Source organism: Harpia harpyja, chromosome 10 (assembly GCF_026419915.1).
Source record: "Harpia harpyja isolate bHarHar1 chromosome 10, bHarHar1 primary haplotype, whole genome shotgun sequence".
In the NCBI taxonomy this organism is placed as follows: domain Eukaryota; kingdom Metazoa; phylum Chordata; class Aves; order Accipitriformes; family Accipitridae; genus Harpia; species Harpia harpyja.
In genome coordinates this window covers 11650237-11677784 of record NC_068949.1, presented here as the reverse complement: position 1 = coordinate 11677784, position 27548 = coordinate 11650237, and the positions used below count along the sequence as shown (strand labels likewise).

The 27548-nt window shown below is 40.9% G+C and overlaps 1 protein-coding gene across 4 annotated transcripts in view; it reads right to left on the bottom strand.

The window, feature by feature from the left end:
• JMJD1C (jumonji domain containing 1C) overlaps nt 1–27548 on the bottom strand; it is a 174632-nt gene that overhangs the window by 62693 nt on the left and 84391 nt on the right. The gene's annotated exons all lie outside the window — the stretch shown is intronic.

The following is a 27548-nucleotide window of genomic DNA, read 5'->3' as shown; positions in this document are numbered from 1 at the left end:
GGCGGGCACGCGGTGCGCGGGGCCAGCCATGGCGGCGCTCTGCCGGAGCGGGGAGGAGCTGGGCCGCGCCGCCGAGAGCCGAGCGAGGGGAGAACGCCGGCGGGAAGGGGCGGTGTGGCCCGCGGGGGCGGGGGAGGCGGCCACGTCCCGCGGGGGCGGAGCCGCGGGCCACGTGTGGCGGCGGGCTGGGGGCGGGGCCGGGGCAGCCGGGGGTCGAGAGCCTCCCGCTGGCCAGCGGGGCCCGCCCGGCCCAGGCTGGAGCGCGGCAGCCTGCGAAACCTGAAACCGAGTTTGTGGCCTAAGTCCTTCCTTCCCCCGAAAAACCGCCACGATGCCGCGTCTGTCCTTTGAAAGCCCTTCCCCGTCACTCCCCCTCGCGTGGGCTTTCTAAAGTCAGCAAACGAGGGCTACGATTCCGTCCACGTTCACCCGGAAAAAAAAAAAAAAAAAAAAAGAAAGAAAAAGGAAGGGCGGGTCAGGCATGAGCTCAGTGCCTGATTTTGGTCCAGAAGCAGCCGGAGCAGAGGGCGGTGGGGGGAGCGACCCAAGCCGCACGGCGGGGGACGAGCCGGGAGTCCCGGGCTGCTCCGCTCCCCTCTGCGCCGCCAGATACAGGGAAAGCCTGGCAGGGGCCGGTCAGCCGAAAGCCTTTCCCTAACAGCATACTTCGCCGTCATCAGCAAGTATTTACAGCCCATCAACTGACGGCAAAACGTCCTCAAGAGCACGGTTTTCCTATTTTCAGCATACAACCTATTTTCTCCTTGAAGACAACCCCCCCCCCAAACCCCACATACAACGTGTTTTCCCACTGTTGAACAGAAGTTGATGGCACTAATCAACTAGCTGTTTACATGAAAATATCAATTCACCTGAATAGTCCAGGGAGAGAAGAGTGCATGGTGCACTATCTAATGAGAAAATAGTTTCCAAACAGAAATTTAGCAGTAACGCCTGTAATGCATTCCTTGAGTTTAGCTCACATACACAAGCATAGATATTAGAAAAAAAGAAAAAAAAATCACAAGGGAGGTTGCGATAGAGGCATTTATTTCCTCCAAACCCTTTAAACATAAACAGCTGTACATTTTTTACTTCATGGAAAAAATACAAAGTGTGTAGTTTGCCAAGAAAGTATGAGAATAATGGGAAATCAATGCATGACTAGTTCTCTGTTCTCATCTTGAATTATTCCAAATGATGTAAGCTTAAAGGTGTACTGGAATGCTATAAAATACTGAGCTCTGAAATCATAAAATACTTAAGTACAGTTAAAAATTAAAGTTGAACTGGAAGGCTCTCTACCCACCACAGACTTGACTCCAGCAACTGGATTTCCTCCACAACAGTTTGTGGCACAGCACGCACACAAGCAGGGCAGGAACCAGGCTACCTGTACATGGTTTTTTTACACTACCCAGCCTACGCTCAAACCACGTAACTGCAAAACTGGATTTTGCTTTGAAGGGACACTAGCAGAGGTGGTTTATTGTATATATTTCCCCTTTTAAGTGGACTTCCAGGCTGGCGAGTCCGACGCGGCTGAGCAGCCTTATATGGCAGCAAGGCTGTGGGGAGGCGGCAGTGCCCTGAGCAGCCTCCATCTATTCCTGACCACCCAGTTGCTCCTCTCATCTCCAGCACCCCTGCGCACAAGCCCCTCACCAGATCTGCTCACCCTCAGGGCTAGCCAGAGAAAGGCCGCCTTCTACCGCCAGCAGAGCATGGGGCTCGCTGGCCTCCTCTGCTCCCCCAAAACACCCACCCTGCTCCAGCCAGGCTGCACCAGGGCTGCACTTCCTCATCTCCAGAGAAAAAAAATCAAACATCTTAGTGACACCATTTTGACCCGATTTCTTTCCAATTCCTTCTTTTCCACCCCACCTCCCCCGGGGTGGGGGCGAATAACACCTCAGCCGCTTTCAGCCATACCGAGACAGGTCATGCAGCAGCAGAGACTAAAATGCATCCTTATTGCATGTTTGGGGCCACAGTTTGCACTGCCTTTACCCCTCTGGTGCAGAAGTGTGCCCATTCTCTGCCACCAAACAGCAACAGGGGCAGCTTGTCAAGTGAGTGGGGAGTCTTTCACAGACTCGATTCTTCAGAGGCCTTACCACCTCTAAAAAATAAAACTTGACCTATCAGTAATAGCTGACACAAGGAAATATCCTCAACTCAGACTTTGGCAAGTAGTCAAGAAAGAAAATACTTTTTCCAAACTTAATTCTGTACTTGTATGATTTTCAATTTAACTTCTAAAGCGCATTTTAGATTACCTCCAACAAGTACTGAACATCCCAAAGACATACTACTACTACCACCACCACAAAATTCATACCCCTCTCATACGGTTTCAGGGGTTTGTTTTACCATTTCTCTCAAGTAAGAGTCCAAACACTAACAGTTATTTCAGGAGGGGCAAACAAACAAATTATGCCTATTACAGAGCGCAACATACTTCATGCTACTATTAAACTAATGGTGCTGTGACAGCTGTGTGGTATGTAGTGCAACTGTCAAAGCAGGCAATCCTTAATAATATCCAATACAGACACTGTTAAAATACAAATCACAAGACTGTCTGGAGGACAGGCAAGTTTGCCTGTTTGGACGAAGCTTTATTAATAGACTGGGACTTAGTAACAAAGAATATTAATACCCAGCGCAGCACCACCTATTCATTACCACAGAGGGATTTTGTAAAAATTCTCAAGTGGCACCAGCTACAGGTGGAATACTAACCCAGCAGCTCTATTTCCAAGGCTGTCACTTAAAGACAATCTCAGTGAAGATCCGCTAAGTGGGAAAACACCTTTTGAGAGTATAAAAAAAAAAAAAAAAAAAAAAAAAAAAAGAAGTTGCTACTGGTGCAACTGCTAATGTTAAGTATGCTAAGGCAACATAAAACGACATTTACATCATTACGGCTGACTAAATTTACCGCGATATATATGCGTGTATTCTTAGCAAAACACAGATTTGCCACGTACAGGCACTAACAACGATTTTTAAACAAGAATTTTAAAAATTTGTGTCTTAAGAGTCCCAAAGCCTATGGAAAAAATCCCTATCCAAGCCTGGTTATGACATTTGCAAAATACACGACACTTTAGAGCGGCTTATTTCACAGTCACGTTATTTTAGTGCTGTTTCCAACTCCTGTTTGCTTCATCTCACAATTGGGCCTGAACTCTGCCGAACAAGCCATACTATAAGCTTGCAGAACAGAGCTGCCTTTGTTCTTTGGCACTGCCAGTCCCCTATGGAATCAGGCAGCACACTGAACTGCACTCGGCAAACAATCCCTGACCTTCAATTACTGTCTTGGCTCGCTGCCACAGGATACATGTATTACTGGTTACAGAGCGTGCCCTATTTTGCAGCTAATCGCCAGAACTACAGATAATCATGGAAATCGACGGAAAACCGCCAACATTGCCTTCCTGAAATCGCAGTCGTTAACTTCAGCTACAGCAAAGCGTTCCTCCGGTGTGCCGCAGCAGCACGCCCCAGCTTCAGGCTCGGGCCACGCATGCGAGGATGGCTGTACTGCAGGTTTTGTATTTTTAGAGACCGCACGAAAAATTCCAGGTGGTGTACGACTTCGCCTTCTCCGCTGGAGGTTTTCGGTTTGGTTTTTGCTTGCTTCGAGGCGGAAGGCACGCCGTGTTGTGCTGGCACGGTTTTGCAAGAGCTGCTCTTTTTTTTCCTTTTCTTTTTTCCCCTTGAAACCACTGGCAGGTTTTTCACTTGAGCGCCCCGGCACAGAGGCGTTCGCTGGGCGGCTGGTGCCGGGGCAGGGCCGGCGGTACGGGCGGAGGTCGACTGGTAGCGCCAACCCCCGCAGCCCCTTTGTTGCCGCGGAGGGGCCGGGGTCGCGGCCGGCACCAGCTGCAGCCCTTGTACTTGCGGGCTGGCCGCCAGCCAGCGCCCGGGCCGTGAGTCACTGCCCGCCCTGCTGGGAGGCTGCTGGCTAGCACCGCGCTGCCAGAAACACCGCAAGGACATCGGGAAGCCGAAGCGCACGCAGAGCGGCGGGGTTCTGCTGTACCGCCCCCCCCCTCCTTTCTGGAAGGCAGGAAACCCCTTTGACTGCAAACTACGCTCCTTAGCCGCACCTCGCACCAGAAACCCATCTGCGCGATGCTGCTGGCAAGGGAAGAGCACATGTAGATCTTGCGAATGAGTAAATATTTAAACTTCCATTTGTTTTAAAGTTATTTAAATCGGTCGTCTTCATTTAAATTAGTGGGTTTGTACTTATCTTCTTCCTGTGTGCACTGCCCTACATTTGCTTAGCAAGCAGAACTGTTTCATAGCAATACCGCAGAAATAATACAGTGTAAGAGCAGAGCTATGGTCAGTCTCATGTTAGTGGAGAAATTAACTTTCTGATTACATATTTGTGCAAACCAACTGAGTTCAAACAGCATACCTAAGTGCAGAAGCCAAAGTCCAAAGGAGGAATTAATGTCTGTGAAACAATCATTACTACTAAGGCTGCGACACATTACATAGAGCAAATGGCATTCAGGTGCCAGTTCATTTGGCAAATTCTTCATTTAAACTCTCCTTTTTGGTTACGGAGGTGGGCAAATCTCACTTGGAGACATCCAGATGTGCAAAAACTTCATGAGGCTATCTTCAGTGATTTTTCAAAATTGAGAAGCCGAGGACAACAGTGTACATGGAGGAACATGAGCAACAATACAATTAATACTCACGTATCAGCGCTAACTGATTTTACAGTATATTTCAAATCAATCCAATTTAAAATATGGTTTCTATCTTTGCAATGTTTTCAATCAACTTTTAAAACCACTTTTGTCCTTCCCTCAGCAAGCACCATGGGGTTTAATGCTGCATGCATCAACATGACTCTGCAATTTTCCCCATTACTTCATACCCATCTACTTCATCATACCAATACTGTAATCGCAGCTCTGGGAATAAGGTCTGTTAGTAAACTTGCACTATTTTTGTGGGTGAATTGGTGTCCCTGCTGCAACAGGAGACCAATAATCTTGGTAAAAGAAAAACCAGAAGCATGGTATTAAAAAACCCCCATCATTGTAGGCAACAGTATTGCATGAGTTTTCTTATTTGCTGGAATTTGCTGACAGTGTTAAAATGATCTGCAAACTTCAGAAACTACAAAGTTTGAATGCTGACAAATAATTTCAGACTAAGTTGCTTTCATTTCTCCTGTTACAAAAACCCCAATCCTTTGTACAAATTCAACTCGTTCTTTCAGGTCTAAGCTACCTAAATAATATTTTCTACAATTGCCGCCCCTAGTTTCTTTTCTTCCTAGCCCATTCTACGCCTTCCCCCAACTCAGCTTCTATTAGCAGCTTGTTACTGACATTTTTCTCTCTACCTAGCCTCTGCAGTATGCCATTTACAGATACAAATCCTTATACTTGGAACCTACGAAACAGTGCTCTAACTCCAGATTTATGTCCAAAGACAAAATACTGAGCAGTCTCTCGGGCATCCCTTTGTGGATGTCTGTCATCTCAAGCCCAGCATCACTGTAACAGCCTTGTTTTCCTATGCCCTCTCCCTTCTTCAGCTGAGCAAAAATGCTGTGACCTTGCCACTCACTCAAATCCAGTAACATCAATGTCATCTTTAAGTGTGACCTGCTCTCTCTCACTTCTGGGTCCAGGTTACATGAAACTCTTGCAGATCTTTCTCATAAAGCTTATAAAACACATGTTTTTCTACCCATCCTCATAGTTCAGAGCACCAGCCTACACTCATCCTGCATTTTGATTACTGAAGCCTCCTTTCCTCTGGCCTTAATAAATGCGTACATGTTCAGATCCACTCAAAATGCTGTCACAAACACCTCCAGCCCACAACATCCACTCTTTGCACTCCTTCCCCCAGCAGTCCCATCACATAAACTGCACATTCAAAAACAGCATCTCCTGATCCTACTATCAGTCATTTATCAATTTCAGGAACAGCTTACTGGCAACACTTGCAAAGCTGATTCATTGACATCTTTCTGTTTTCTCCTTAAAACTCTGCTTTGCTGTACTGACCTCTGAAACCTCGACAATGGCTTGGCCACTGCTTTATGCAAGCCTCATCTTCCCTCACAAGCAATGCCTCCTATTTCCCATCTGCCTGTCTCTGTGTGTCATCTGCCCTTGACTTATGCTCAAATTTTAACGCTATGGAGAAAGGAACCCTTTTCATTTGGCGTTTGTTCTACAGCTCATTGCACAATGAAATCCTGGAGTTTCACGTGAGTTTCCAAGTGCTGTAGTAATGTGCTACAACAGTCATTAACCTTGGGACTGGATTCTGTCCTCCACAAAGCAAGCACAACAGCTTCAAGACCATAATGTTCTTACCCACACTCCTTCTGCAATATTCATCAAACCCTTTTTAACTTGGGTGCCATCCACGTTTTTCAGTATTCATGCTTCTTCAACCTTCTTGCTTCCCTCACAATAATGCCAAACTCCGTCCAACTCATTTCTTGGCTTTATTCTCTTCTTCCAACTCTACTGCCAACATTCACAACGTTCTTGCATCCTTTTCCCCCTGAACTTACTGGATGTAACATTCATTTACCCGGCCGCCTTCCAGCCTCACCACCAGAAAAACAACCTGATTGAGAACATTGGCTTCAGGCTTCTTACATCCACTGAATTGCTGCTCTTCTGATTCAGCATCCAGCACAGCCTCCCTCTCATACTTCCTACTAACTGGAGTCCATTACAGAACAGGACTCCACCTTCCACCCTCCTACTATTTCCTGCCCCTCTCATACTACATTCCCAATTGCATCTGAAGCAGATCTCAATTCCTGAGAGTCACCTAGATCTAGCTTTCATAAAGTCTCTTTCTGTTTTTATTCCCCAGAGCAGGAATTTTATACCTGCCTCATCTTTTTCCATCTCACCCCCCACATCCTTGTTAGCTTTGATTTCCAGAGCACTTTTATTTCCCCAATTCTGCTATTTTTTAGTTCTTCTGCCCTGCCACTCCCTCTCTCTTTCCTTTGTCTAAGGCATCTTACTCACCAGCTTAGTCAGCTTCCTGTCTCTTAAATGGATTGTATTTTATTTTGCATTTTTCTATTTGCTCTTCTCCAAAACAACTTGGGTGCATCCTCACCACAGAAAGCTCAGCTTCCCCTGCAGTTTGGGCTCCCTGATTGCTCAGGCTGCCACCAGGCTCTTTGGTCCAGGGCTGCCTCCTGGAAACAAGTCACAGGCTCCATCGGAGGCAAAATGGGATATGGTTCCGAGGGACCCTCACTCCAGGCATCACTTCCTCTGACACAGCAGTGGTGAGAATGCACCCATGCCGGTATTTTCCATTCCCACAGCCCTACAACAGTATCCAAGTGACTCTTGTAATATCAAATGTTCCCCACATGCCTGATGCCACACCCAGGGCATGCAACATATTCTTGACATCATGCTATAAAATGGTCACTTGAGTAGGCTGTAACAACTCAGTTAAGTTGAAAGTCTCTATGGGAAGTGGAATTGGCTCTTGAAACAGAGCTGGAATTAGGAGAAAAACATAAGTTAAACAAGAGCTCCTGTTTGGAGCTATATGGAATGACCAAAGCCTTGAAAACATAGAAAAGGTGAAGTATAAAAATCTTGAAAAAAATATCAACAGAGAGCAGTATTTTAGAAGAAAACATGCTGTGGAAACTGAAAGAGCAAAATACCTGCTTCAGATTATCATATGAAGTTGTTATACATAAATTTGGATTCCATTTCTGAGAAGCAAAAGACTCCTCAAGGCCATTCCTCCAGTCTTTACATTTACTCCCTTTTACTGACAGCAGTGTATCTCACTGTTTGTCAGGTGGAATAAGAGCTGTGAAATAAGCACATTCAATTTGCAATATATTCAGAATGGGGTTTTTTTTGGCAAATAGAAGGCTACAACTTCTATTCCTTCCTCCCGCTCCACTTCCACTCTCTCCAAAAAAACAGGAACCCCATTTGCCAGTTCTGCAGGCTTTCTATCTGGTTATCTCTGGGTTCACTTAATAGGGGAAGGCCATTTGGGGCAGGAGAGGATTACTTGTTTTGGATTCAGTGCCTCTGTGCTCTCTTAGTCTCAGCTTGTTGGGAGTAAGGTCATACTTGGCCATTTCTCTGTGTTTTGTGATAGTGTGTTTTTTTATATCCTAAACATATACACTTTAAGCATAAGAGTATCTTATCTTAAAAGTAGTATTTTTGTATTTCCAAACACCAAGACTTAAATATTAAGCAACATCAATGCATTGTGTTTTAATTATCTTTGTAACAAGCTCCATATTACAGAGACAACATGCTAGTATATCCTCAAAGAAAAATATCACTGTTCACTTCACCTTTGTGTGTCATGTAAGCTGGGAGAGAGATACAATCTAGTTTCAGATTATATACAGAAATATCTTTTGACCTTCTTGAGCAGTATTTTCTCCTGCTATGATTGTTCTATAATCATATTGTAACTTTGTCAGACTTCCTACACTGAGATACAGTTGCTAATACACTGGTTTGATTCCTGACTCTATAGTATAAAAGGTTTGGAAGAACTTCTCAAAGACAAAAACCTTATAGGCATAAACCACTAAGAAGTCAAGGTTAAAAGTTTACACTTGATAATAAAAAGTCTGATGGAACAGACAGGGTTTTAGTCAATATATCCCAGCATCAGGATAATGCTGAAATAATGTTGAAACACCATCAGTCTATGTAGTAAACAAATTAGAAAATAACCTAGATATCATAATGCATTCCCCCCCGCAATATTATTTTTAGATTCACACATCTGCCCTCCTACACACTTGTCCAGTAGCAACCTTGACGGACAACACTTTTTTTTTTCCTTTCAGGAAAACACAGGACAGATGGTGTTGAAAGTATTTCTCTCCAAGATAACAAGTCTTCTGCTTTTTATAAATTCACCCATCTTCAAGCTGTGACAGCTGTGAGTTTAAAGATAAAATCGAAATGATCCAGATCTTGTTCATCTCCTTTCTCTAGGGTCCCTGAAAGATCACACAAATATGCTTGCTTAGCAGTTTCCCACTAAATGTGAAATGCATTTCTTTTCCAAGTTCAAACTTACTGGTATGTTAGAAAGAAGTGATGTACCCCTCTGCTTTCTTTTCAAATTTGTGCTCAGGCCTGTATTGTGAATTCAGGATCTTCTGGATCCATTTGTATAGTATATCAGACAGTATTTACCTCCAAGATCTATTTATAGCACTAATTACATTCCCTCATTTCTCCCGTACTAGAGTACATGACAATGTTACTAGCCTACATTATCTACTCGCACTGAGTCTCTCATGTTAAATTGTACCTCTACACCCCGGTTTTTCTCATCATCCTCCCCTGTATCCTCTTTGTTTTAAATTTAATTTTGTTTTTAAATTTACCAGCATGTTTTAAATTCTCCAGCATGGCTGACCAGAATTAGGTATGTCAGTTTAAAAGCACTCTTGGGGGCAGCTGTAAGGGGACGGTAGCATGCCTCTGTTCCAGGAAGATATGTCTCACACGTCCCAGAGTCACACCTGCGATCATCTTGACATCACACAGCAGGTTCACAGTCCTCCTCTAACTGGCCAGAAGGCCCAAACCTTCTCCGTGCCAGTGCTTCCACTGGATAAGCTCTCATCTACATTTGCCACCTGCTCCTAAATCCACCACTTTGTGTTTTATGCAGTTACGTTTTGTTCAATTTCTATTACTTCGTTTCTCAAGGACATTCAATTTTAGCTGCGTAAAAAAACCTCACCCTCTGTGTTAAGGGCTCCTCCTTCCTGTTCTGTAGCATTTACAGATTTAATCAAATTTAAGCAATTAGTCAAACATTTTAGTGAAAACACTAAGCAAGTCATTCCCAAAACGTGTGAACAACTATTGGTAGCCAGACCTATTTCACCACTACACTGCTCCACCTATTTCAACACCACATAGCTAACATCTTCTAAGCCAATTCCTATCTAATTTACTGTTCACACTACTAATCCCCGTCTTCCTCTGATTGTTCATCACTTGAGATACTGTGGAATGCATTACAAAAGTCTAGATGAATTATATGAATTGCATTTTCTTGCCTCAGAACAAAGCTGACCAACCTTTTTGTTCAAGTGGGTCCATGATGTAGCTTTTCAAGGTGCTGATGACAAGAATAGCCCATGATTAAGGGGAAGGGGAGGAAACACACAGCAGATATAATCAGTCTATTTGGAAACACTTAAAAGAAAACAAAACGATGAGTAAAAGCCAGCAGGAATTTGAAAATAATACGTTATGTCAAAGCAAATTTCTTTTACAAATGGAAGAGCAGACCTGAGAAGATCTATATCCTGACAAGTAAGGGTTTTGGCACGGCCTCCTACGATACTTACATACACGAGCTAAATAGATCAGACCCAAATGAAACTAACGTGGATGCATATCAAGAAAAAATAAGGAATAAACAAAACAAACAAACAAACAAACCCAAACCACTGTGAAATCATCACTAGCTCTGTCAAAATACCCATCTAGAATGCAGTTCCCAAAGTCACCTACACTGGGTCTGCTCTTACCCACTATTTTCATTAGTGACCCAGATGACAGAACAGAGACTACATGTATTAAATTGACAAACAACCAGCTTGATGTGACTGCAAATTATACTGGAGGACAAAAAGACAAACTGGACAAGTGGTCTGAGAAAAAAAGATGACATGCAAAACACTGCACGTAGGCAGAAGTCAACAGCAGAAATACTGGATGGCAAACAACTAGCTAAGGAGAAGTTCCACAGAAAAAGAGAGAAGTTAGGTTCAATTTATGAACTGCTATGAGTTAACAGTATCATGCTGTAAAAATGCAAACACAATGCTGGGATATATGAACGTTAGTACAACCTGTGTTCAGCATTCATGAAGCCTCAGTTGGAGTACTATAAAGTGAGCAGAGTCTTGGATATTGTTCTTCAAGACAGGTATGTGTTCAAAAGAGAGCAGTAAAATAAGCACAGTTTTGGCAAATACCATAGATGAATACAGACTGAAAAGACTGGGAGGGGAAACAGAGCTGGGTGTGTCTCCAGCTATGAAAACAGGATGCTGCAAGGAATAATTTCTTAATCTCTACAGCAGACACAACAAGTTTTAACGGCCTTAATTTAGATTAGATGATCTCAAGGTCTTTTTCAGTCTTATGATTCTAGAGCATCTGCAGGGTCACTTACCTCTCCCAAATAAAACACCATTTAGAAACACATGCCCAAATTAATGCTATATTTAAGTCTGCTTTTATTATGCCATCTGCCTCTCTGCCCAGCTTCTCTGACCATCACCTACGTCATGGCTTCTCTCAATAGCTACAAAACATTGGTCCTTTGGGGGCTGCAATGCAAAAGGAAGAGTCTCAAGACCTTGCTCCTTGGCAGCAATACTCTGGCACTCTTGAGAGCTGTGAGGTACCAGCTTCCCCTGCGCGCACTAAACCCAGCCTGCGGATTCCCAACGATGGAGCTGAACAGGAAGATTTAGCTGCAGACCTTGGGAAAGGTTCTGGCAGATCATACCTGACCTGAAGGCCACAGGCTGGCCTTCCTTGTCTAGAAAATTAATTCTTCTTAAAGGCAGGTATTGGGTCACTAAAATGCGCTCTTTGAAGTGGGTATGTTGTATCTTACTTCGTTTTCTTTAATTTCCCAAGTCCTTGATTATTCTCTCCCCACCCAATGCCTTCCAAAGCTTCACATATTGTGAGGGCAGACTGACAGTCTTTTAATTGCTTGCATAATTCTTCCTTTCCCCCTTTTTATCTTGGCACTGCTTTCTCCAATCATTGGTACCACCCTGAAGGAAAGATTAGCTAAAATAGTTACAATCAGCACTAATTCTTTCCCAATTCTGAGACAGAAATTTCTCTTGGTCTGAGTATTTTGCAATCCTTAAGTTCCTTCTGGTTGTAGTAATTTCCATTCTCTTATTCTCATTATACATCTTGCCTTTTCCTCTGCAGTTATCACCATCCTTACTGAAAATTAAGCCAAAAATGTTTAATGTTTTATGTTTTAGTTGTGTATTATTGTTATTCTCTACCCTTCTCACCATACAAAAGCTTCTTTTTATTTGTTTTCACATCATTTGCAAGATCAAATTCAACTTTTAAAACCAAAGAAATTGGAATTAAGTCTTTTTTTTCCCCCCATTTTTCACAGGATTCCTGCATTAGTCTTACTATATATCTTCAGGCTGGCTATTCATCCATTTTGGTCTGCAGACCAGCAGAACTCATCCTTACTTGGGATTCAGTTTCCAGACAAATTTTACTTATCTGAGACTTCAAGAAATTGAGTCCTCAGGCTCCTTACACCTGTGATCAGCTTTGCTTATTTAAATTTGCCACTAGGCTTCAAAACCTAAATTCCAAACCAACTTTCCTATATTTTTTCATGTTTCAAACGGAATCAACTCATGATTACTAAGGGTGCAATTTTAAGTTCCACTTAATCTGATTAGCTGTAAACTGCCACTGAATGGGAAGGTCCTGAACGCCTCACCAGCCCTAAGCACTCGCTCTACCTCCTCTGGCAGCCTGATCCATCAGAGCTTACCGCCTCCCCCCACCCCGCGACTGACTCTAGAGAAAATGAGTCACCTTGCTGATGTAACTCACGCCTTGGCTGCATGACTGCTAGGATCAGCTAGACGGGGGCAGAAAGAGTGAAGCCAGCTCTTTCAGCAGCTGATTAAGCATAAAGTGAAACTGAATCCTCAATCCAAAATTATCTTGTAAAATACCCTCATTGCTTTTCAAAATGAAGTCTGAAGCAACACTCATTTCCTGTTGGTTCAGTGATTAGTTTAAGGAAAAAACTTGCCAGCAATCACATCCAAGAATACCTTGGCCTTATCATTTCTTCTCTAATCTCTACCTGGGAAAGTAAACCACCTCATAACAAGCAGTATTTATCTAACAACACTACAGAGATCCCTATCCCTATTCGAGTCTAACCCTGGGGCTAACAACAGACTCTTTACTCCTCCTGTCATCTTTTTCCAAAGTGATTTTGAGCCAAACTGATTTCGGTCTGTCCTTTTTACACCAGGGTATTTTTTCTAGTCTACCATGTAATTACTACTGCACAACTGCTTTTGTTCAGCTATTTCTGAACAGCACAAAGTACTTTAAATACATCTAGTCCGGTTACTAAGAGTGTTCTACCATGCTTGTAATACTCAGACGTTTTATATCCTGACCTCTATCAGAAGTTCAGATTTCTCCATTTTGTTGTCCAGGCTCTCAATATGTATACACAACATTTCAGTTGTTTCTTAGTAACCACACCCCATTATCCAGTGAAAACCTTTCCCTAGCTGCAATGTCTGACTATCATTTTCCTTAATCTTGGAGCTCTTTTTCTTCTCAATTAGTACTAGTCTTCTACTCACTGGCACTTCTCCATATGCTGAGACAGAAACAAAGGTTTACCCAACAGCTCTCTACTGAGAGCTAAAGCCTGAATGGAAGTTACATAGGTTGGTCAAAGCTTTTTTCCTTACAGTGAAGTTCCCAGTCATTGCACTAGCCTTCTTCTCTGAAGGCAATTTTTCTAGGTACTTGGGGGCAGAGGCTAGCTGTAAGAGTGATCTCCTCAGGGCTCTCTCCTCCAGGGACCATAATTCCACTTAAGGTCATCAGACCATCTACTCTATGTCTTCTCCACTACAGTATGCACACATCTGTAATCCACCATGGTAGAAAACTTGCTGTTGTTTATCCCATCATGAAGATAAATGATTGAGTATTTCCTTCCCACTCCCACTCAAATCCCTTCAGGATCTTTTCAGCTTTCTCATTCTTATCTTCACATTCAACAACATCAAAAGTCCCACCAAGAAGTCTGCAATTCCTCAGCCACATGAACCTTCTCTTAATTATTGGATCTGGTTTAAGTTCCAGCCTCATCGCCAGTTGCATTTTGAGCCTTCCCCCCTCCCCTTTTTTCTTCCTTTTCACTTTTGAACTGTATGAGTGATTTCATGCATACTATATTTAGTCATCTTTATTAAATCTGCCATTTTTCAGGTTTCCTCCACTGCTCCCTTGATTATTAACTCTCATCTCTTTAAAGTCCTTTCCTTCCAAAAGGATGCACACTAAACATCCTTGATACACTAACCAGTTACACAGCAACTACTTATCAGCTGCTTGACTTTTGAAACCTTTTGTCTAAAGGAACTTCAACCCTTCATTTAATTCAGCTGTAGTTAGCAGCAGAAATCAGTCTCACACTCCAGTTCAAATGCTGTCCATATTTTACATTAAAATCAAACACTAGTCACTGATCCTCAAGAAACAAGATTTGCTTCCCAGCCCCCTGGGGAAGGGTCCTATGCTGGCTTTGTTGACCTCTACTAAAAGCTCAATGCTTTATAACAAACTGGATGTGCCAAAGATGCCTGCTTTGGCTATTCCCATGGAAGTCTATCCAAATTTGGCACAGTTAGAGGCCTCAAAAAAAAAAAATTAGAGTTCACAGATGTTTAACTGAGAAATGCTTGCAAGCAAGGGGCTGTTTCCTTTCCTGGAAATCACTGTTCTTGACTAGGAAGAGCCATGGCCTCAGAGATCAGAACAGAAAGTGTCCCCCATTGGTGGCACCCAGCACTAAAGGAAAAGATGTAAACTGAGAAGGCACAGGGCACAGGAAAAGAACCACCAGAAGGGCAAGAAAGAGTGAATGGGCACAACAACTGGCAATCGATTAACAAGAATAGAAAGCTCTTTGTACTGCCACCACACACACCCCCTGGAAGCTGGAAATGCACCTAGAAACCTCATGCAACATTCCTCTGTTTTGTACCAAGATGACTTACTGCTTTTTTTGTACCTGGGCCACAAAACCAACCAGTGAACTGCTCTGAAAAAAAACAGCTTCACTCTGTAAAATACTTGAGTACTAAATGATAAACTGAGGAGTTAAGCTTCTCTCTACCTCACTACCTTCTATCATTGAAAACAGGTCTTCTTCAGGGACACCCCCCACCCCCCCCCAAATCGACTGGAAGGAGCAGTACTTTATTTCTAAAAGTACTACCTGTTCTCAACAGTGCCAAAGCAGAAATCACCCATGCACTCTCCGCACTCTCCCCATATGCTGTTCTGTTTGATACCTTCCTCTCCTTCCTGGCCTGCATCACTTTTGAGTACTTCTGCCATTTGCAAGATACAGCATGCTTATGTGAGGATGAGGAACGTTGTCATTTTTTTGCCTTTCAACTTGGAATAGCTCCTGTAATTTTTTTTTAATTTTTTTTAAATTCTCCTAATCATGTTCAATTTTTTGTAACAGTATTTCAATTGACTTTTTAAATTAAATTAATCTTTTTTGGCCCAACAAGCCAGGCGTAACTGATACAAAACTATCAATAAATCAGATAACAGCATCAAATCTAGGACTATTCAAAAGTTTGAGGTTTTTCTTTTACCCATATTTAAGCCATCCTCAAGCTGTGCTTATTCAAGACATAAAGCAAGCAACAGATGGAAGTTTAAAAACGAAGCCTCCCTTTGGTCTTTATATTCTTGTTATCTGTAAAATGATTTCAAAAACTTTACTCCCTTCCCCACCCCAAAGTAACAAGAAAAAGCTTTACATTAGCTAGGTATTGAGGGAACAAAAGAGTAACTCTGACAGGTTTTTATTTTTCTCTGAAAAAGAGCTCTTTCAGACCAAGACCCACAAATGGAGCTAGACACCAGGGCAAGCACTAAATCTCTAGGACGTTTTTTTTCCCTTCCTCTATTTCATAATGCTAAAACATCATATATTGAATTACTTCAGGAGAATCTATAAAATGAATGACCCATTTCTGGTCAAAAATCCCAGCCGTGAATCACATAGCCATTTGGCCTATAAAAAGCGAAAAACATAACCTTTTTTTTCCCCCCTAAAACCTGTTCTGGTACAAAAAAGAAGTGGGAATGTTTTCCAGTGAATATAAAAGATAAGAACTTTTTGAGAAAGAAGCATAGCTGCTTTTAGAACTACCCTTCCTTATGAAAAAATCACTCTGGCATACCTGCATAGAAATGTTTCATTTCTCACTCCCAGTCATTATTCAGTCTCTGAAACAGTTTCTCTGTTAGTTTCTCTATAACTGAGTTATACCTGACTTTCTCTGTAAGTCTGCTAATCCTGAAAAGAAAAGGGATAAAGAAAAATATATCCATGGTTTTGAGTTTATTTCAGCAGAAGTAAAGACACTTTGCATTAAATGGCTATAATAGTGGTTTTTACGATAGAAGAAAATACATATCCGGCTTAGGGAGATGGAACAGACATATTCTAGCTATGGAAGATCTCTCAAACTCAAGTATGTTTATAAGAATTGTGCCTTCGCCCCTATTGGCAACTTTTTCTCTGCCTTCAAGCTAAAAGGTGACTTAAGTAACATATCAGTGGCCTTCAGAAATAAACACCTCATCACTGTAATGAAAAAGAAATGGACCACTAGTTGTCACAGCAAAATCTAAATTAGGTTTCTAAACTTAGAAGTACCACCTTTCTTTTGAGGATAGTAATGTGCTTCAGTTGAAGGGCAAAAGAACTCATACAAAGTTGGTACAGAAGCTCCTGAATGCGAGTATGGGTGGCAAAAGAGTGAAGTGAAAGAAATTCATATGTAATGATGATGAGTATTACATGTAATTATAACATCAAAATTAAAACTAATCTTGTAGAAGATGGGAGGCATATGAAATTGGAAAGTGAAGTTTAACTAGCTAAGTTCTAGATCTTTAAAGAAATTGAAAGGACAAAGCTATTCATTCCATTATTAGCTTTTTATTTATGACCTTTCAAACAGAAATTAATTACAACATTATAACGACACCAGATATTTGTTATAGTAATAGTGTTGTAGTTATTAAGGTCTAAGGATGAAGACTGACACTTCTATTTCAGAACTGAGGAAGAATTTGCATTATTAAAGCTTAGTAGTTTAATTCCTTCTGTATCTGTCAATCCAATAAAATATATTAGCTCTTCCACAAGCCTTACTCCACCTATTATTTCACAAAAAATATCAAGGATTTTTCTTCCATTGCATTTTTCCCCGCCAAACTCTGTTATACTTCAGTTACTCCTTTACTTTTGGTCACTGACACAGACTTTAGAAAGCTGATCCTCTGTAAGTGACACAGTATTTTAAAGTAGACTTTATGAGTGAAAATTACTCCTACTTCATTTTTGCCTTTCATTCAGTCTCATTTTCCTTGTTACTGAAGTGTTCCCAGTCTGCATTTATTAAAAATAGTCAAGGTGACCCTAACTCATTTATTTGGTATCTAAAACATCCAGCAACTCCAGATGTTCCATTCCAAATACATCCAATTTATTTTCATTTCAATTTTAACCAGGCACCAGATCCTCTAGGATGGGTAAGTAGAAAAAAAATGTAACCTGCTGAGCAAAGCTGTGGTACTCAAAAAAGCTGCGCTATGCAAAGTGTGATGGACTTCATATTAGAAACTACTTTGATTCATACATATGCAGTAGGAGGGAAAAAAGGATTAACATAAAATGTATTGAATTAGCCATGAGACTGGAACATAACAATTAATTAGGCTGGAAGAATGTAATTCCCAATAGTATGCAACATGCATGTAATCTTAACATTTGGCCATATAGCCATGAAGAGGAACTGACCTGTTACCTAGGTGTTTAAACATTTAGCAGAACATTGGCAAGTTACCGAAATACTTGTCTGGCTTCCTGCTAAACCATCCTGTCAACTCCAATTTCAGTCTACATTCTTTCAGACATGATTATTTCAGAGAAAAAGTGAAACCCATCCTTTTTGTTCTCTGGTCTGGTAATACCTTGCAGCTCTACTTCTCACATGTAAAAACTTAGACCTTTTTCAAAAGTGCTTTCTCTATGATGCACAGACACATCCCACTGAACTCCAGATTATAATAGTTTTAATAATATAAAATGCATACTTTATTGGAGTTGGGATTCTGCTGCATGATCTAGCTTTTCCAAACAGAGAACTCTAACACTGGGCTAAAAATTACGTTTTAAGTACTGAAGTAGCTTGATGAGGATCAGAAAGAAGAAAAAAAAAAAAAATATTCATGCAAACTTTGCTGGGGAGGTATTGTGCTGCAGAAGGTAGACCATAACCTGACTTTTAGCAGGAGTACAGCAGGAAGCAGCGGGCAGAGGCACAGCCACTCTTCCACATACCACTTTGTAGCAATGTGGCTGGAAAGTTGACCCCAGCCAGACCACACAGTAACCCTGGTGTGCTGGCACCCCTTTCAGCACTGCTTCTTACCAGAGCATGCAGCGGATAGTCACAAGCCACATTCAATACAGCTGTGAAAGTGCAATGAATTAACTTTTTTCTTCTCCCCCCCCCCCCCCCCCCCCGCCCCGCAACATTTTTGAAACCAAACTCTCATTCAAGAGGAGGACACTTCATACAAAAGGTTGACATTGTCTATGAATGCTTCCTAAAGGATGCAGCTCAGATAAATGTATTTTGCCTATCATTTTAGGAATTAGAAAGCATAAGCATGGGCAAGAAATGAATTTCAGCTTGCTGATAGGTAAGTTCAATATAGAGAATATTAGGAGCACTCAAACCAGATTCTGCATTATGTGCAAAACAGCCATTTAAGCATTTACTCCAGAGCTTCCGTCCATGGGGCAGACCGGGGTGAGGGGGTATTATTGAACATTTATACAGTCTGGATTCCTTCAGGGTTTATGTATTAGCAAAAGACATCTGCTAACATATTAAACAATTTCTGTCTGAAAATAAGTATTGTTTTGTGACAACTTCTGTGTCTCTAACATCTACTGAATTGCTTGTTAGTTTTTCTGCCTGTTGCACAAGCAGGCAGTGAAGTAGAGGAATGCCGACATTTGAAAAGGGAAGCCTGGTGTCAAGATCCTCTTTGTCTGCTTCAGAGCGGTTTTCATTACTCCTCACGCTGAACCAGGAACCTGAACCTCTCTCCTACCTCCCACATCAGCAGCAAAACCACACTCTGGTGGGGAAAGGGACCACTTGACCACACAAACTCCCCATGAAGGTTTCCATGAGACTTCTCTATGTTTTAGGAACAGTTTATTTTGCCAAAAAGTGCATTTCTGTAGCTACCTCAACCATCTAACAATGGCTGATGGTCTAATCCAGTTTGGTTTACTAATTTAAATGGACTTTTCGGTTGGAAATAAAAGCTATTTCTACCTCTACCATATTATTACAGATGACTAGGGGAAAAAAACCCTTGCATTAAAACAATGAGTATTATTCTCCACAGCACAAAGTACTGAATTTTAGAGGATATCACCCATCAACTCTGAAGTCTGTCCAGTCTTCAGTGAAGTGCACCATTTAATCCAAAGAAAACAGATTTTTATACAAAGTTTCGCAAAAGAATTTCCCATGGGTAGTCTGTTTTGACAACAGTTACCACATGGGGACACGTGAAATTACCAGTTTTTCCCACACTAAAAGTGGAGCCTAGATGACCATCAACTTCAGAAGCATTCATGTTTGTTAATTAAATGATCAAGTCCCCATATTTACAAAGAAAAGGGGTGAAATGGGACCAATCAAAACTTACTAAACTAAGCATTAGGTTTATTTTTAAAAACAAAATTATCCCATAATGTGTCTTCTTCTAGGTACCACCAAGTTACAGTAAATGTTAACTTTTTAATGGTTCAAGTAAGAAAAAATTACGCAGAAGTTCCTTGCGCTTATTAAAATAAAAGGCCTATTGTGTTACAGGGTCTATTTAGCTAGCTAAAACTCATGTATGTGAAAGAGTGACTTTTTTTTTCCATAATAGATTAAGAAAAAGAAGATAGGTTATATTGAAGACCATAACGTATGATTAGGTGCTTCTCAGAAAAACATGCCTGGAAAAAGATCTGCTCCTGTACTAAGAACTGAACTAACATAAAACTGGGAAGAAGTAACCAGATTAATTTTTTTCTTTTTTGCACATACTGTATAAATAAGCCTACCATGTAAATATATTTACATGATAAGCAGTTAGAAAGTAACTTCTGCCTCAGATTATTTTCCTTAACTGTAAATTATCTACTTTCTTACTCTTAGCAGAAGTGATTTAAAACAATTGTGCTACATCAGCAAGAGTCTGTCCATGAAATTCATCTATTTACATTAGAGTTGCTCATAACATAGAGGTAGCAGAAGCAGCTGACTGATGTAGCCAATGTATCTACATTTCCTTAGAGTTAGACTGAAGGAACTGCAGTCATGCCTGCATGAGCCTGCTAGTTTGGTGCCGGAGCGTAGTCAGGAACAAAACCCCATGCCCACGAAAGATCCACAACAAGTGTGCTCCCACCGCCGCTGGGAGCTCCTGCCTGGAAGATGAGACAACAGCAATCCAGAGAAAATGCCCAGAGTGTGCACGGTGAGGGCATCACAGCCTGCCCATCTGCCATGCTACTCCACATCATTTGCTCCAGTAGGCATAGCTTGCATTACAGCAGGCTTTGATACTGTTCCTTGTCACCATAGGGTCACAAGCTGCTCTAGGTTTCTAAAACTGCCTTAGTTAAGTGCTTCTCTCCTACAGAAGCAGAGACAGCATCACAGGGCCCTTATATTAAGCATATCAGTGGTCCTCCTCTGTTTGCAAGTAGCAAAAATTCACATCCTTTTTACTAGCACTCTTTTGATGTGAGGAAATCTTAACCTTATTGCAAAGGCCAGGAAGTCCTGGGCTAGGCTAGTAAGCAACTGCACGCTTCATTTTCCTATAAGAAGTCTTCTGTTGGACTGGTGCTGGCAAGGCTCCCTAAGAAGTCATGTGTTTTGGCATTTACTCTTTTATTGCAGTATATGGTAGCTCTTAAAACTTCCCAATCTACTGCTTCAGCTTCTCTGAAGAAGCAAGCAGATGTCACTGTATTTGTTACATTCACGCCACATTTCAGGACTTCATTTCCAAACATGAGGGATTTTTTTCAGAATTATTAAAGGAAAAACATAAAGATTGGTTCTTCCTCAAAACTGTAGGTGTGAGGTAGCAGACTAAAACAATACCAGCATCACCCCTTCGCATTTCTCTAAGTTCAGAGAAACCTCTTCCAGCCCCACAAAGATAATCCCCCCGGCTGAGTAACCTCAAACATGAGAAATGCTCTGACTGACAAAAGCAACCTGGGGTGGGGCTGAAAAAAAGCAGCTTTTAATCACAGGTCTCAACATGCAGAGTTGCTATCTAAACATCCACACTACTATCAGAAAACACAAAGCACACCAGGTGGATGTTTACTTACTGTACATGTGAAATTTTAAGTGCCTGGTATATTTTCTCCAGTGCTGACGATCTCGGTGCACACGCTGCAGTAGCCTGCAGATCCTCCCATGAATTGCACAGCCTGGCTTCTGGCACAGGAGTCAGCTTGGGGCTCACTGAAGAGCTCTACCTAAACGTCTCTGCATTTGCACCTTGTACTCACCTGAGATGGTGAAAAGTTGTTTCCCTCCACCATAACATATGTAAAACCCTAACCAGTGAAAACATGGTATGTTTGAGCATTTAAATGAAGAGTGTTTAACTGTACAGGCAGGAGTCAGGTGCTGTGTAGTACGCAGTATGTTCCTTCAAAGCAGGTGCTCAAATTTGTGTGGGGATTTTTGAAGTATGGAAGTGTAACTGAGGACTGCCTATGTCATGTCTCGGTTTATATCTTATAGCTAAGACTCAAAAACACTGTTCTACAACATAAAAGCTTAATCCATATTCCTGTTATTTGAGAACATTCAGGTGGGTAGATGAAGACTGAAGACGACTGCCAACAAGTGCATATGGGAAGATCATAGACTACCATTCCTTGAAAATAGCTTACAAAAGACTTTACTCAGGAAACTTTGTGGCAGTATCAGGTTACTGTACTACCCCGAACTTTTGATTTTTTTTGCAAAAGTAAAATTGCTTCCTCATATCAATTCTCTTCAGTACCTGAGACTTCAAGCCCTCTTCCTGGCAAGGCTTTGTCACAGCTAACGCGGTGATCAGGTTAGCTGGTACCTTCTTCATCTGGCATCCCCACTAATTCTTTTGCTTTTTCTGATGGTTGCAAAGCAGTTGATTGCACATATCTATTCACAGGAACTGATGGCAGGAAGCTGTCTTCAAGTAGCTCCATTTTTCTCTTCAAGGTGCACAGAGTAGCATTGGATAATTGTACATTCAAACCAAAGACTCTTGCATTCCAAGTGCCCAAGGTTGATGAGGCTCTGTGTATACAAGGCCATCAGGGATCTGATGAAACACTGGTTTTATCTCTGTGCCTCACAGACATGCAAGTGGTAGCCCTCAACACAGGCTGAGATATGACAACTTTGAAGCTAAACCTCAGTAACGGCTTTATTGTTTGGGTTTGGGTTTAGGTTTAGGTTTTTCTTTTTCCTTGCATAGACGAATTCAGGCTAGAAAAGTTACCTTGCATTTCCAAAGCCCAAAATAAACCATATCCAAATGTAGGGCTTACATGGATTTCCTGCCAAAACCATGAAAATCACAAACAGAAAACTACAGATTATTTTGTCTGGCTATATGGGGGGTTTGGACTTTTTGGGGTTTTTTTTCTGGTAAAGTATACTTCTAACCAATCATAGAAGATTTGGATGAAACTTATTTGTCAGAAAGCCACTCTCAGATACATGCCATGCTCTGAAGTCTCAGGTAAGAAATACTTTAGACTGACAAATACCCATGGCCATGCATGGCAGCTAACACTATGGAATTAAAGCTGGGATGGTCACAAAGGGCTGGGGAGAGCAATGGGAGTTTATAACCCAGGCAGCTACTGAAGCAATGCTAATCAACTTCCGAAGCTGGTAAGGGGAAGGAAAGAAAACTGGGAAGGCCCAGAAATTTGACTTTACAGATTCATTTCTTTGTGCTGTTAACATTGTCTATTCTGTCTTCGTCGAGGAGAATGAAATCACTGTAGAGAGAGTTCCTCACTTTAATACAGGGGCACAACAGGGCATGAAGAAAAACTTCCAAGAGAGCAGAAAGAAAAAGACATGTCAAAATGGAACAGCGTAATTCCCCCTCTGACCACACATATAGCTCCCTAAACCCCATCAAAGGATGTTACAAGAAAAAAGAAAAAAAATCAGAAACCTAAACGGGAAAAAAAGAAGTATTTCCTAAAGAAGCTAGCTGACAAAATCTTGTCTAAGTCGTGTCTAATAGCAGAAGGAACTGCTAACTACTGATATTTCATCTCCTCCTTCACAAGAATATGAGCAATGACACTAGGTCAGACTAGGTCACTACCTGGTATCAGCAATTCCCGCACACACATTCACCTCCTTGAAAACAGAAAGAGGCACACAGAATGATCTAGCAGCTACTGGCAAACAGCCGTTTACAGACCTACTTCCTGAGCCAGAGTCCATATCCTATTTTATTGTCCTCTCCCTGAGTCAGCATAACCGCTTGCCATATCCACACACGTTGTCTTACCACCATAGCACAGCATTCGTCAGCAAGGGCAATGTGGCAATAACTTTATTACTCGCTTTGTGGACAAAGTACTTCCTTCTGCCTGTTGTGAACCTGCTGTTCCAATCTTTCACTGGACATCCATTGGTACTTAAAGGCAATAATTTTCGATGTGCTATCTCAATAGCATTCATTGCCATACAAAAGTCTGCCCCCCACCATCAGCCCTCTTCCAAGCTAGAGAACCCAAGCCCATTTAAGACTCCTGAGAAGTTATTACCTACTCAATATTTTCTTTTAACCCTCTTTACTTTTATGGTTCTACTACACAATCCTTGAGGTAACCAGACTGCACTCACTATGCCAGTTAGACATGCACTGTTAGTTTCTACAGTGACATAATTTTTGGTTTTGCTTTGTCCTTATACTTACTCTTTTTCTATTGCTTGCTGCTATTCAGCTGATCACTACAGCTAAATCAAGATGGAAAGAACAACCCATAGTTAAGGTCAGTTAAGGGCATATGACCACTACCTGCTCTTTAGATGATGCTCAAATGCTTGGTAAACAATCAAGTGTGCATTTAGACTGAATTATTTCAGACGGCTAGTGATATTCCAGTAGCAAAATAATTTTTTAAAAGTGCCATCAATGCATTTCAGAATGCAAGAGCTTCACAGAGAAGCTTACATCAAAGTGGAGAATTTGACAAAGGAATTTCTTCATTTTATGGAATTCCAAGTCCATAAAAATTTGAAATTAGAAATAAAGTTATTTTAAATTAACAGCTGATCTACCAGAACATTGTGTCCCCATTAGTACTTGACACTGTCAACACTTGTATGAAATCAATGTGTGCCTCATTTGGGAGATGGGTACAAGCCAAAATAACAAAACATTTTAAGTTGACAGTATTACTCTAGGGTCGTGAAACAAGCTTGCATTTGTAAAGATCTATATTATTTAAGAGTCTAGTAATAGTTTTAATTCCCTTGTTACTGTCTGTAGTTAAAAAGATGGCTTAGATGAACACTTTTAATGCATTTTATGCATTTAAAAAAAACACTGCAATATATTTTGCAATACAAAAACTTCATTAAAATTTACTGTAAAATCTTCATAATCTTACAGACAAAATATTAGAAGAAAACATAATCAAGGCAAGGCTTATAGGGGGAGAGAGAGTATCAAAAGCTACAACTATAAAAAGATAGTAGACCAACTGATGACTTACAACGAGGAAATCTGCAAGCATACAGTATCTTTAGACCATCAGAAATCCGTATCTCTTACCAGAGAGCGCCATACTTTTTCCAGTTTCATTATTTTATTTCACAAAGTCTTTGTGTGTTGATAAGTCTCACCTTGGTTTCCTGCACAAACACCAAAACAGCATTTTGATTCATTGCCTTGGGTGAACTTCACATGAAAACACTTCCTGAGGCTGTTCAAAAGGATGTTTGCCAACAAAGCAGCTTGTAAAAATGCAGACTGAGCAGGAGAAAGATATACTATTTTCAAGATCATACAAAAGACCCCTATACACATCAGCCAAGGAAGAGAGAAATTTCCTTTATGTTTCCTGAACATTTAAAGACAGCACTTTTAAGGTTCTAGATTTGTAAGACTGCATTCTTACTGGCAACAACATCCCACCAGGCATCTATCAACAAATCCCTTTTGGACAGAAAGGGAGACATAGGTATTGTAGTTTATTCTCCAACAGTGGCTTTTAGTATAAATAAAAATATTTTTTCTTTTCAGAGTTTAAAAGCATGCTTGAATTATGTGCTATACTGGCGTAAAACAATCAATTGACCTGACTTCAATTTCATCTGAACACACAACATTATTGATATGAATTTTTATGAAGGAGGAAAAGAAGGTATAGCTGTCTTCATAATTAATGCTTTTTAACTGGAAAACTATTTTGGGCATTAGAAAGTAGAGCAGAAATTGTGTTTGAGGAGTACTAGGAACAAGCCTTATATAACTCTTGACCTAAAGTAAACATTTTAAAAAGTGATGCTTATATTAAAAAGATACCAGATCATTTCTATTTTTATAGCATCAGTGATGGAATGGAACAACTCAATCCCTGTTTAACATTTAATATATCATGTATCAAGATACTATCTGCTCAGCTTTTTTTTTTTTTTTGAGTGCAACAAAAATATAGTAAAAATCCATACTCTGAATATTTTTTTTAAAGTACTTTTATGCAGAATAACTAAAAGACAGTCCAAACTATTTCACATAACATAGAATTTAATCAACTACGTATCAGCTACAGTTATTAAATTAGATCTCATATAATGCTCTCTGCCATATTACATCATGGTATTTTGCAGAACTCTACAGAAATTTTTTTTCATCTGTCTTTTACCCATCCTAGCTATTAAGTAAACTTTTCAGTTTTCAGGAATAAGCATGTTCTGGACAATTCCCAGCACTACGCACAGGGTAATGGGCAGAAGGGAGAATAAAGATACCTCATCTGCATTATTTAAAGTTTAAAAATACTCAAGAGTTTGAGAATGATAGAAAATGCATAGTGAATCACTACGCTCCAGATAAGGACCATCTTACACTGTTGACAGAAAAAATGGTGGATCAACTATCAGTTGGATTTTGAGAGATGACCAAAAAAGAATTTTAGGCATAGATACTGTCATCCTTTCATTACCTATGCAACTTTAATTACAATTTTATTCAGTTAAGAGTTAAAAAAAAAAAAAAATTCTGAAGTTCAGGAACAGGGGATTGAAAATTCACACTTAATCCTCCACAGCCTCATCCACACAGAGGAAAACAAGATGTTTTCCAATTTTTCAATGGCTGACTTTGCAACCTGAATAATGGCTTTAGAAGTATTGAGTTGTTGGGTCTGTGATCTCCTAAACTCAAAATGGAAACCAGGATTACAGAAACTCCATCATGAGGAAGTATACTGACCCCACTGAGATCACAGGTCTTAATTTGAACTTTTGTATTTCACTTACTAACCAAATGAAGTGAATGAAAGAGCAGCAGGCACGGGGGCCCCTGTCTGGAACTACATGTATTCTCTCACTCTAAAATATTCTATCTTCTAAAACAAAATGATAGCCTGAGATGAGAATCTTTTTGGGCTTTCAAAACTGAATACCAAGTGTTTCGCTGCTCAGAAGCCAAGCAGCTATGTTCCTCCCAGTAACTGATGAACCAGAAACTCTGGCAGGCTGCCACAGAACACAAACCCAGAAGACCTTGCTTAAAACCAGCCTACCTCGTCAGATGCCTTTTGAGCTAAGGAGCCTAAAAACCTGTGCTGCAAGGCAACCACAGAAGCTGGAACAGTTTTGACCAGAAGACTGTTCAGACCAGTCCCTAAAAGGAGATGAAAGACTATGTAAATGAGCGTCATAATTACTTGGTAGACAAGTTTTGGTATTCAGGATTCACAGGTTTTATTTTTAGTTCTGAAAGGAAGTATGCTTTTTTATGGTCAATCCCAGTTGGGCTCTTTCTGCTTTCAGTGCTCTTACCACTTTAGCAAGAGAAATTACAGTACTTCTTGCTTCAGCTGCTCATAGGTTTTCCTGTAATGGCTATATGAAACTGGGATGAATTGATACTCACATTGTTATTCACAGAATTGTACAGGAGAGGTGGCTGCAACCAGAATTAATGCATAACTAATTTCATACTTATGCTTCCTACAAAATTCTGGCCTTACATTTAAAGAAGTATCTACTCAGCTCAAGCAGTAAGTTCATATACAGTATCAGGGATGTATCAGCCAGATTTGTTTTTATGTAAAGAAAGTTGAAGTCCTATAGAAATGGAATGGCTAGACCTTGGGCACATTAAGGATATCTTTCCACCCGCAAATGAGTTCCTTGCTACCTCGAAATATGACATATACTATAGGGGCTTTTCCCCCCTTATAACCAGAAATCTTTTTCTTTTCAAGTAATCACACTTGTTTTATTTCACATCATTTTCTTACAACAAAATGAATAGAGGTTTGCACTAGAGATGCACATC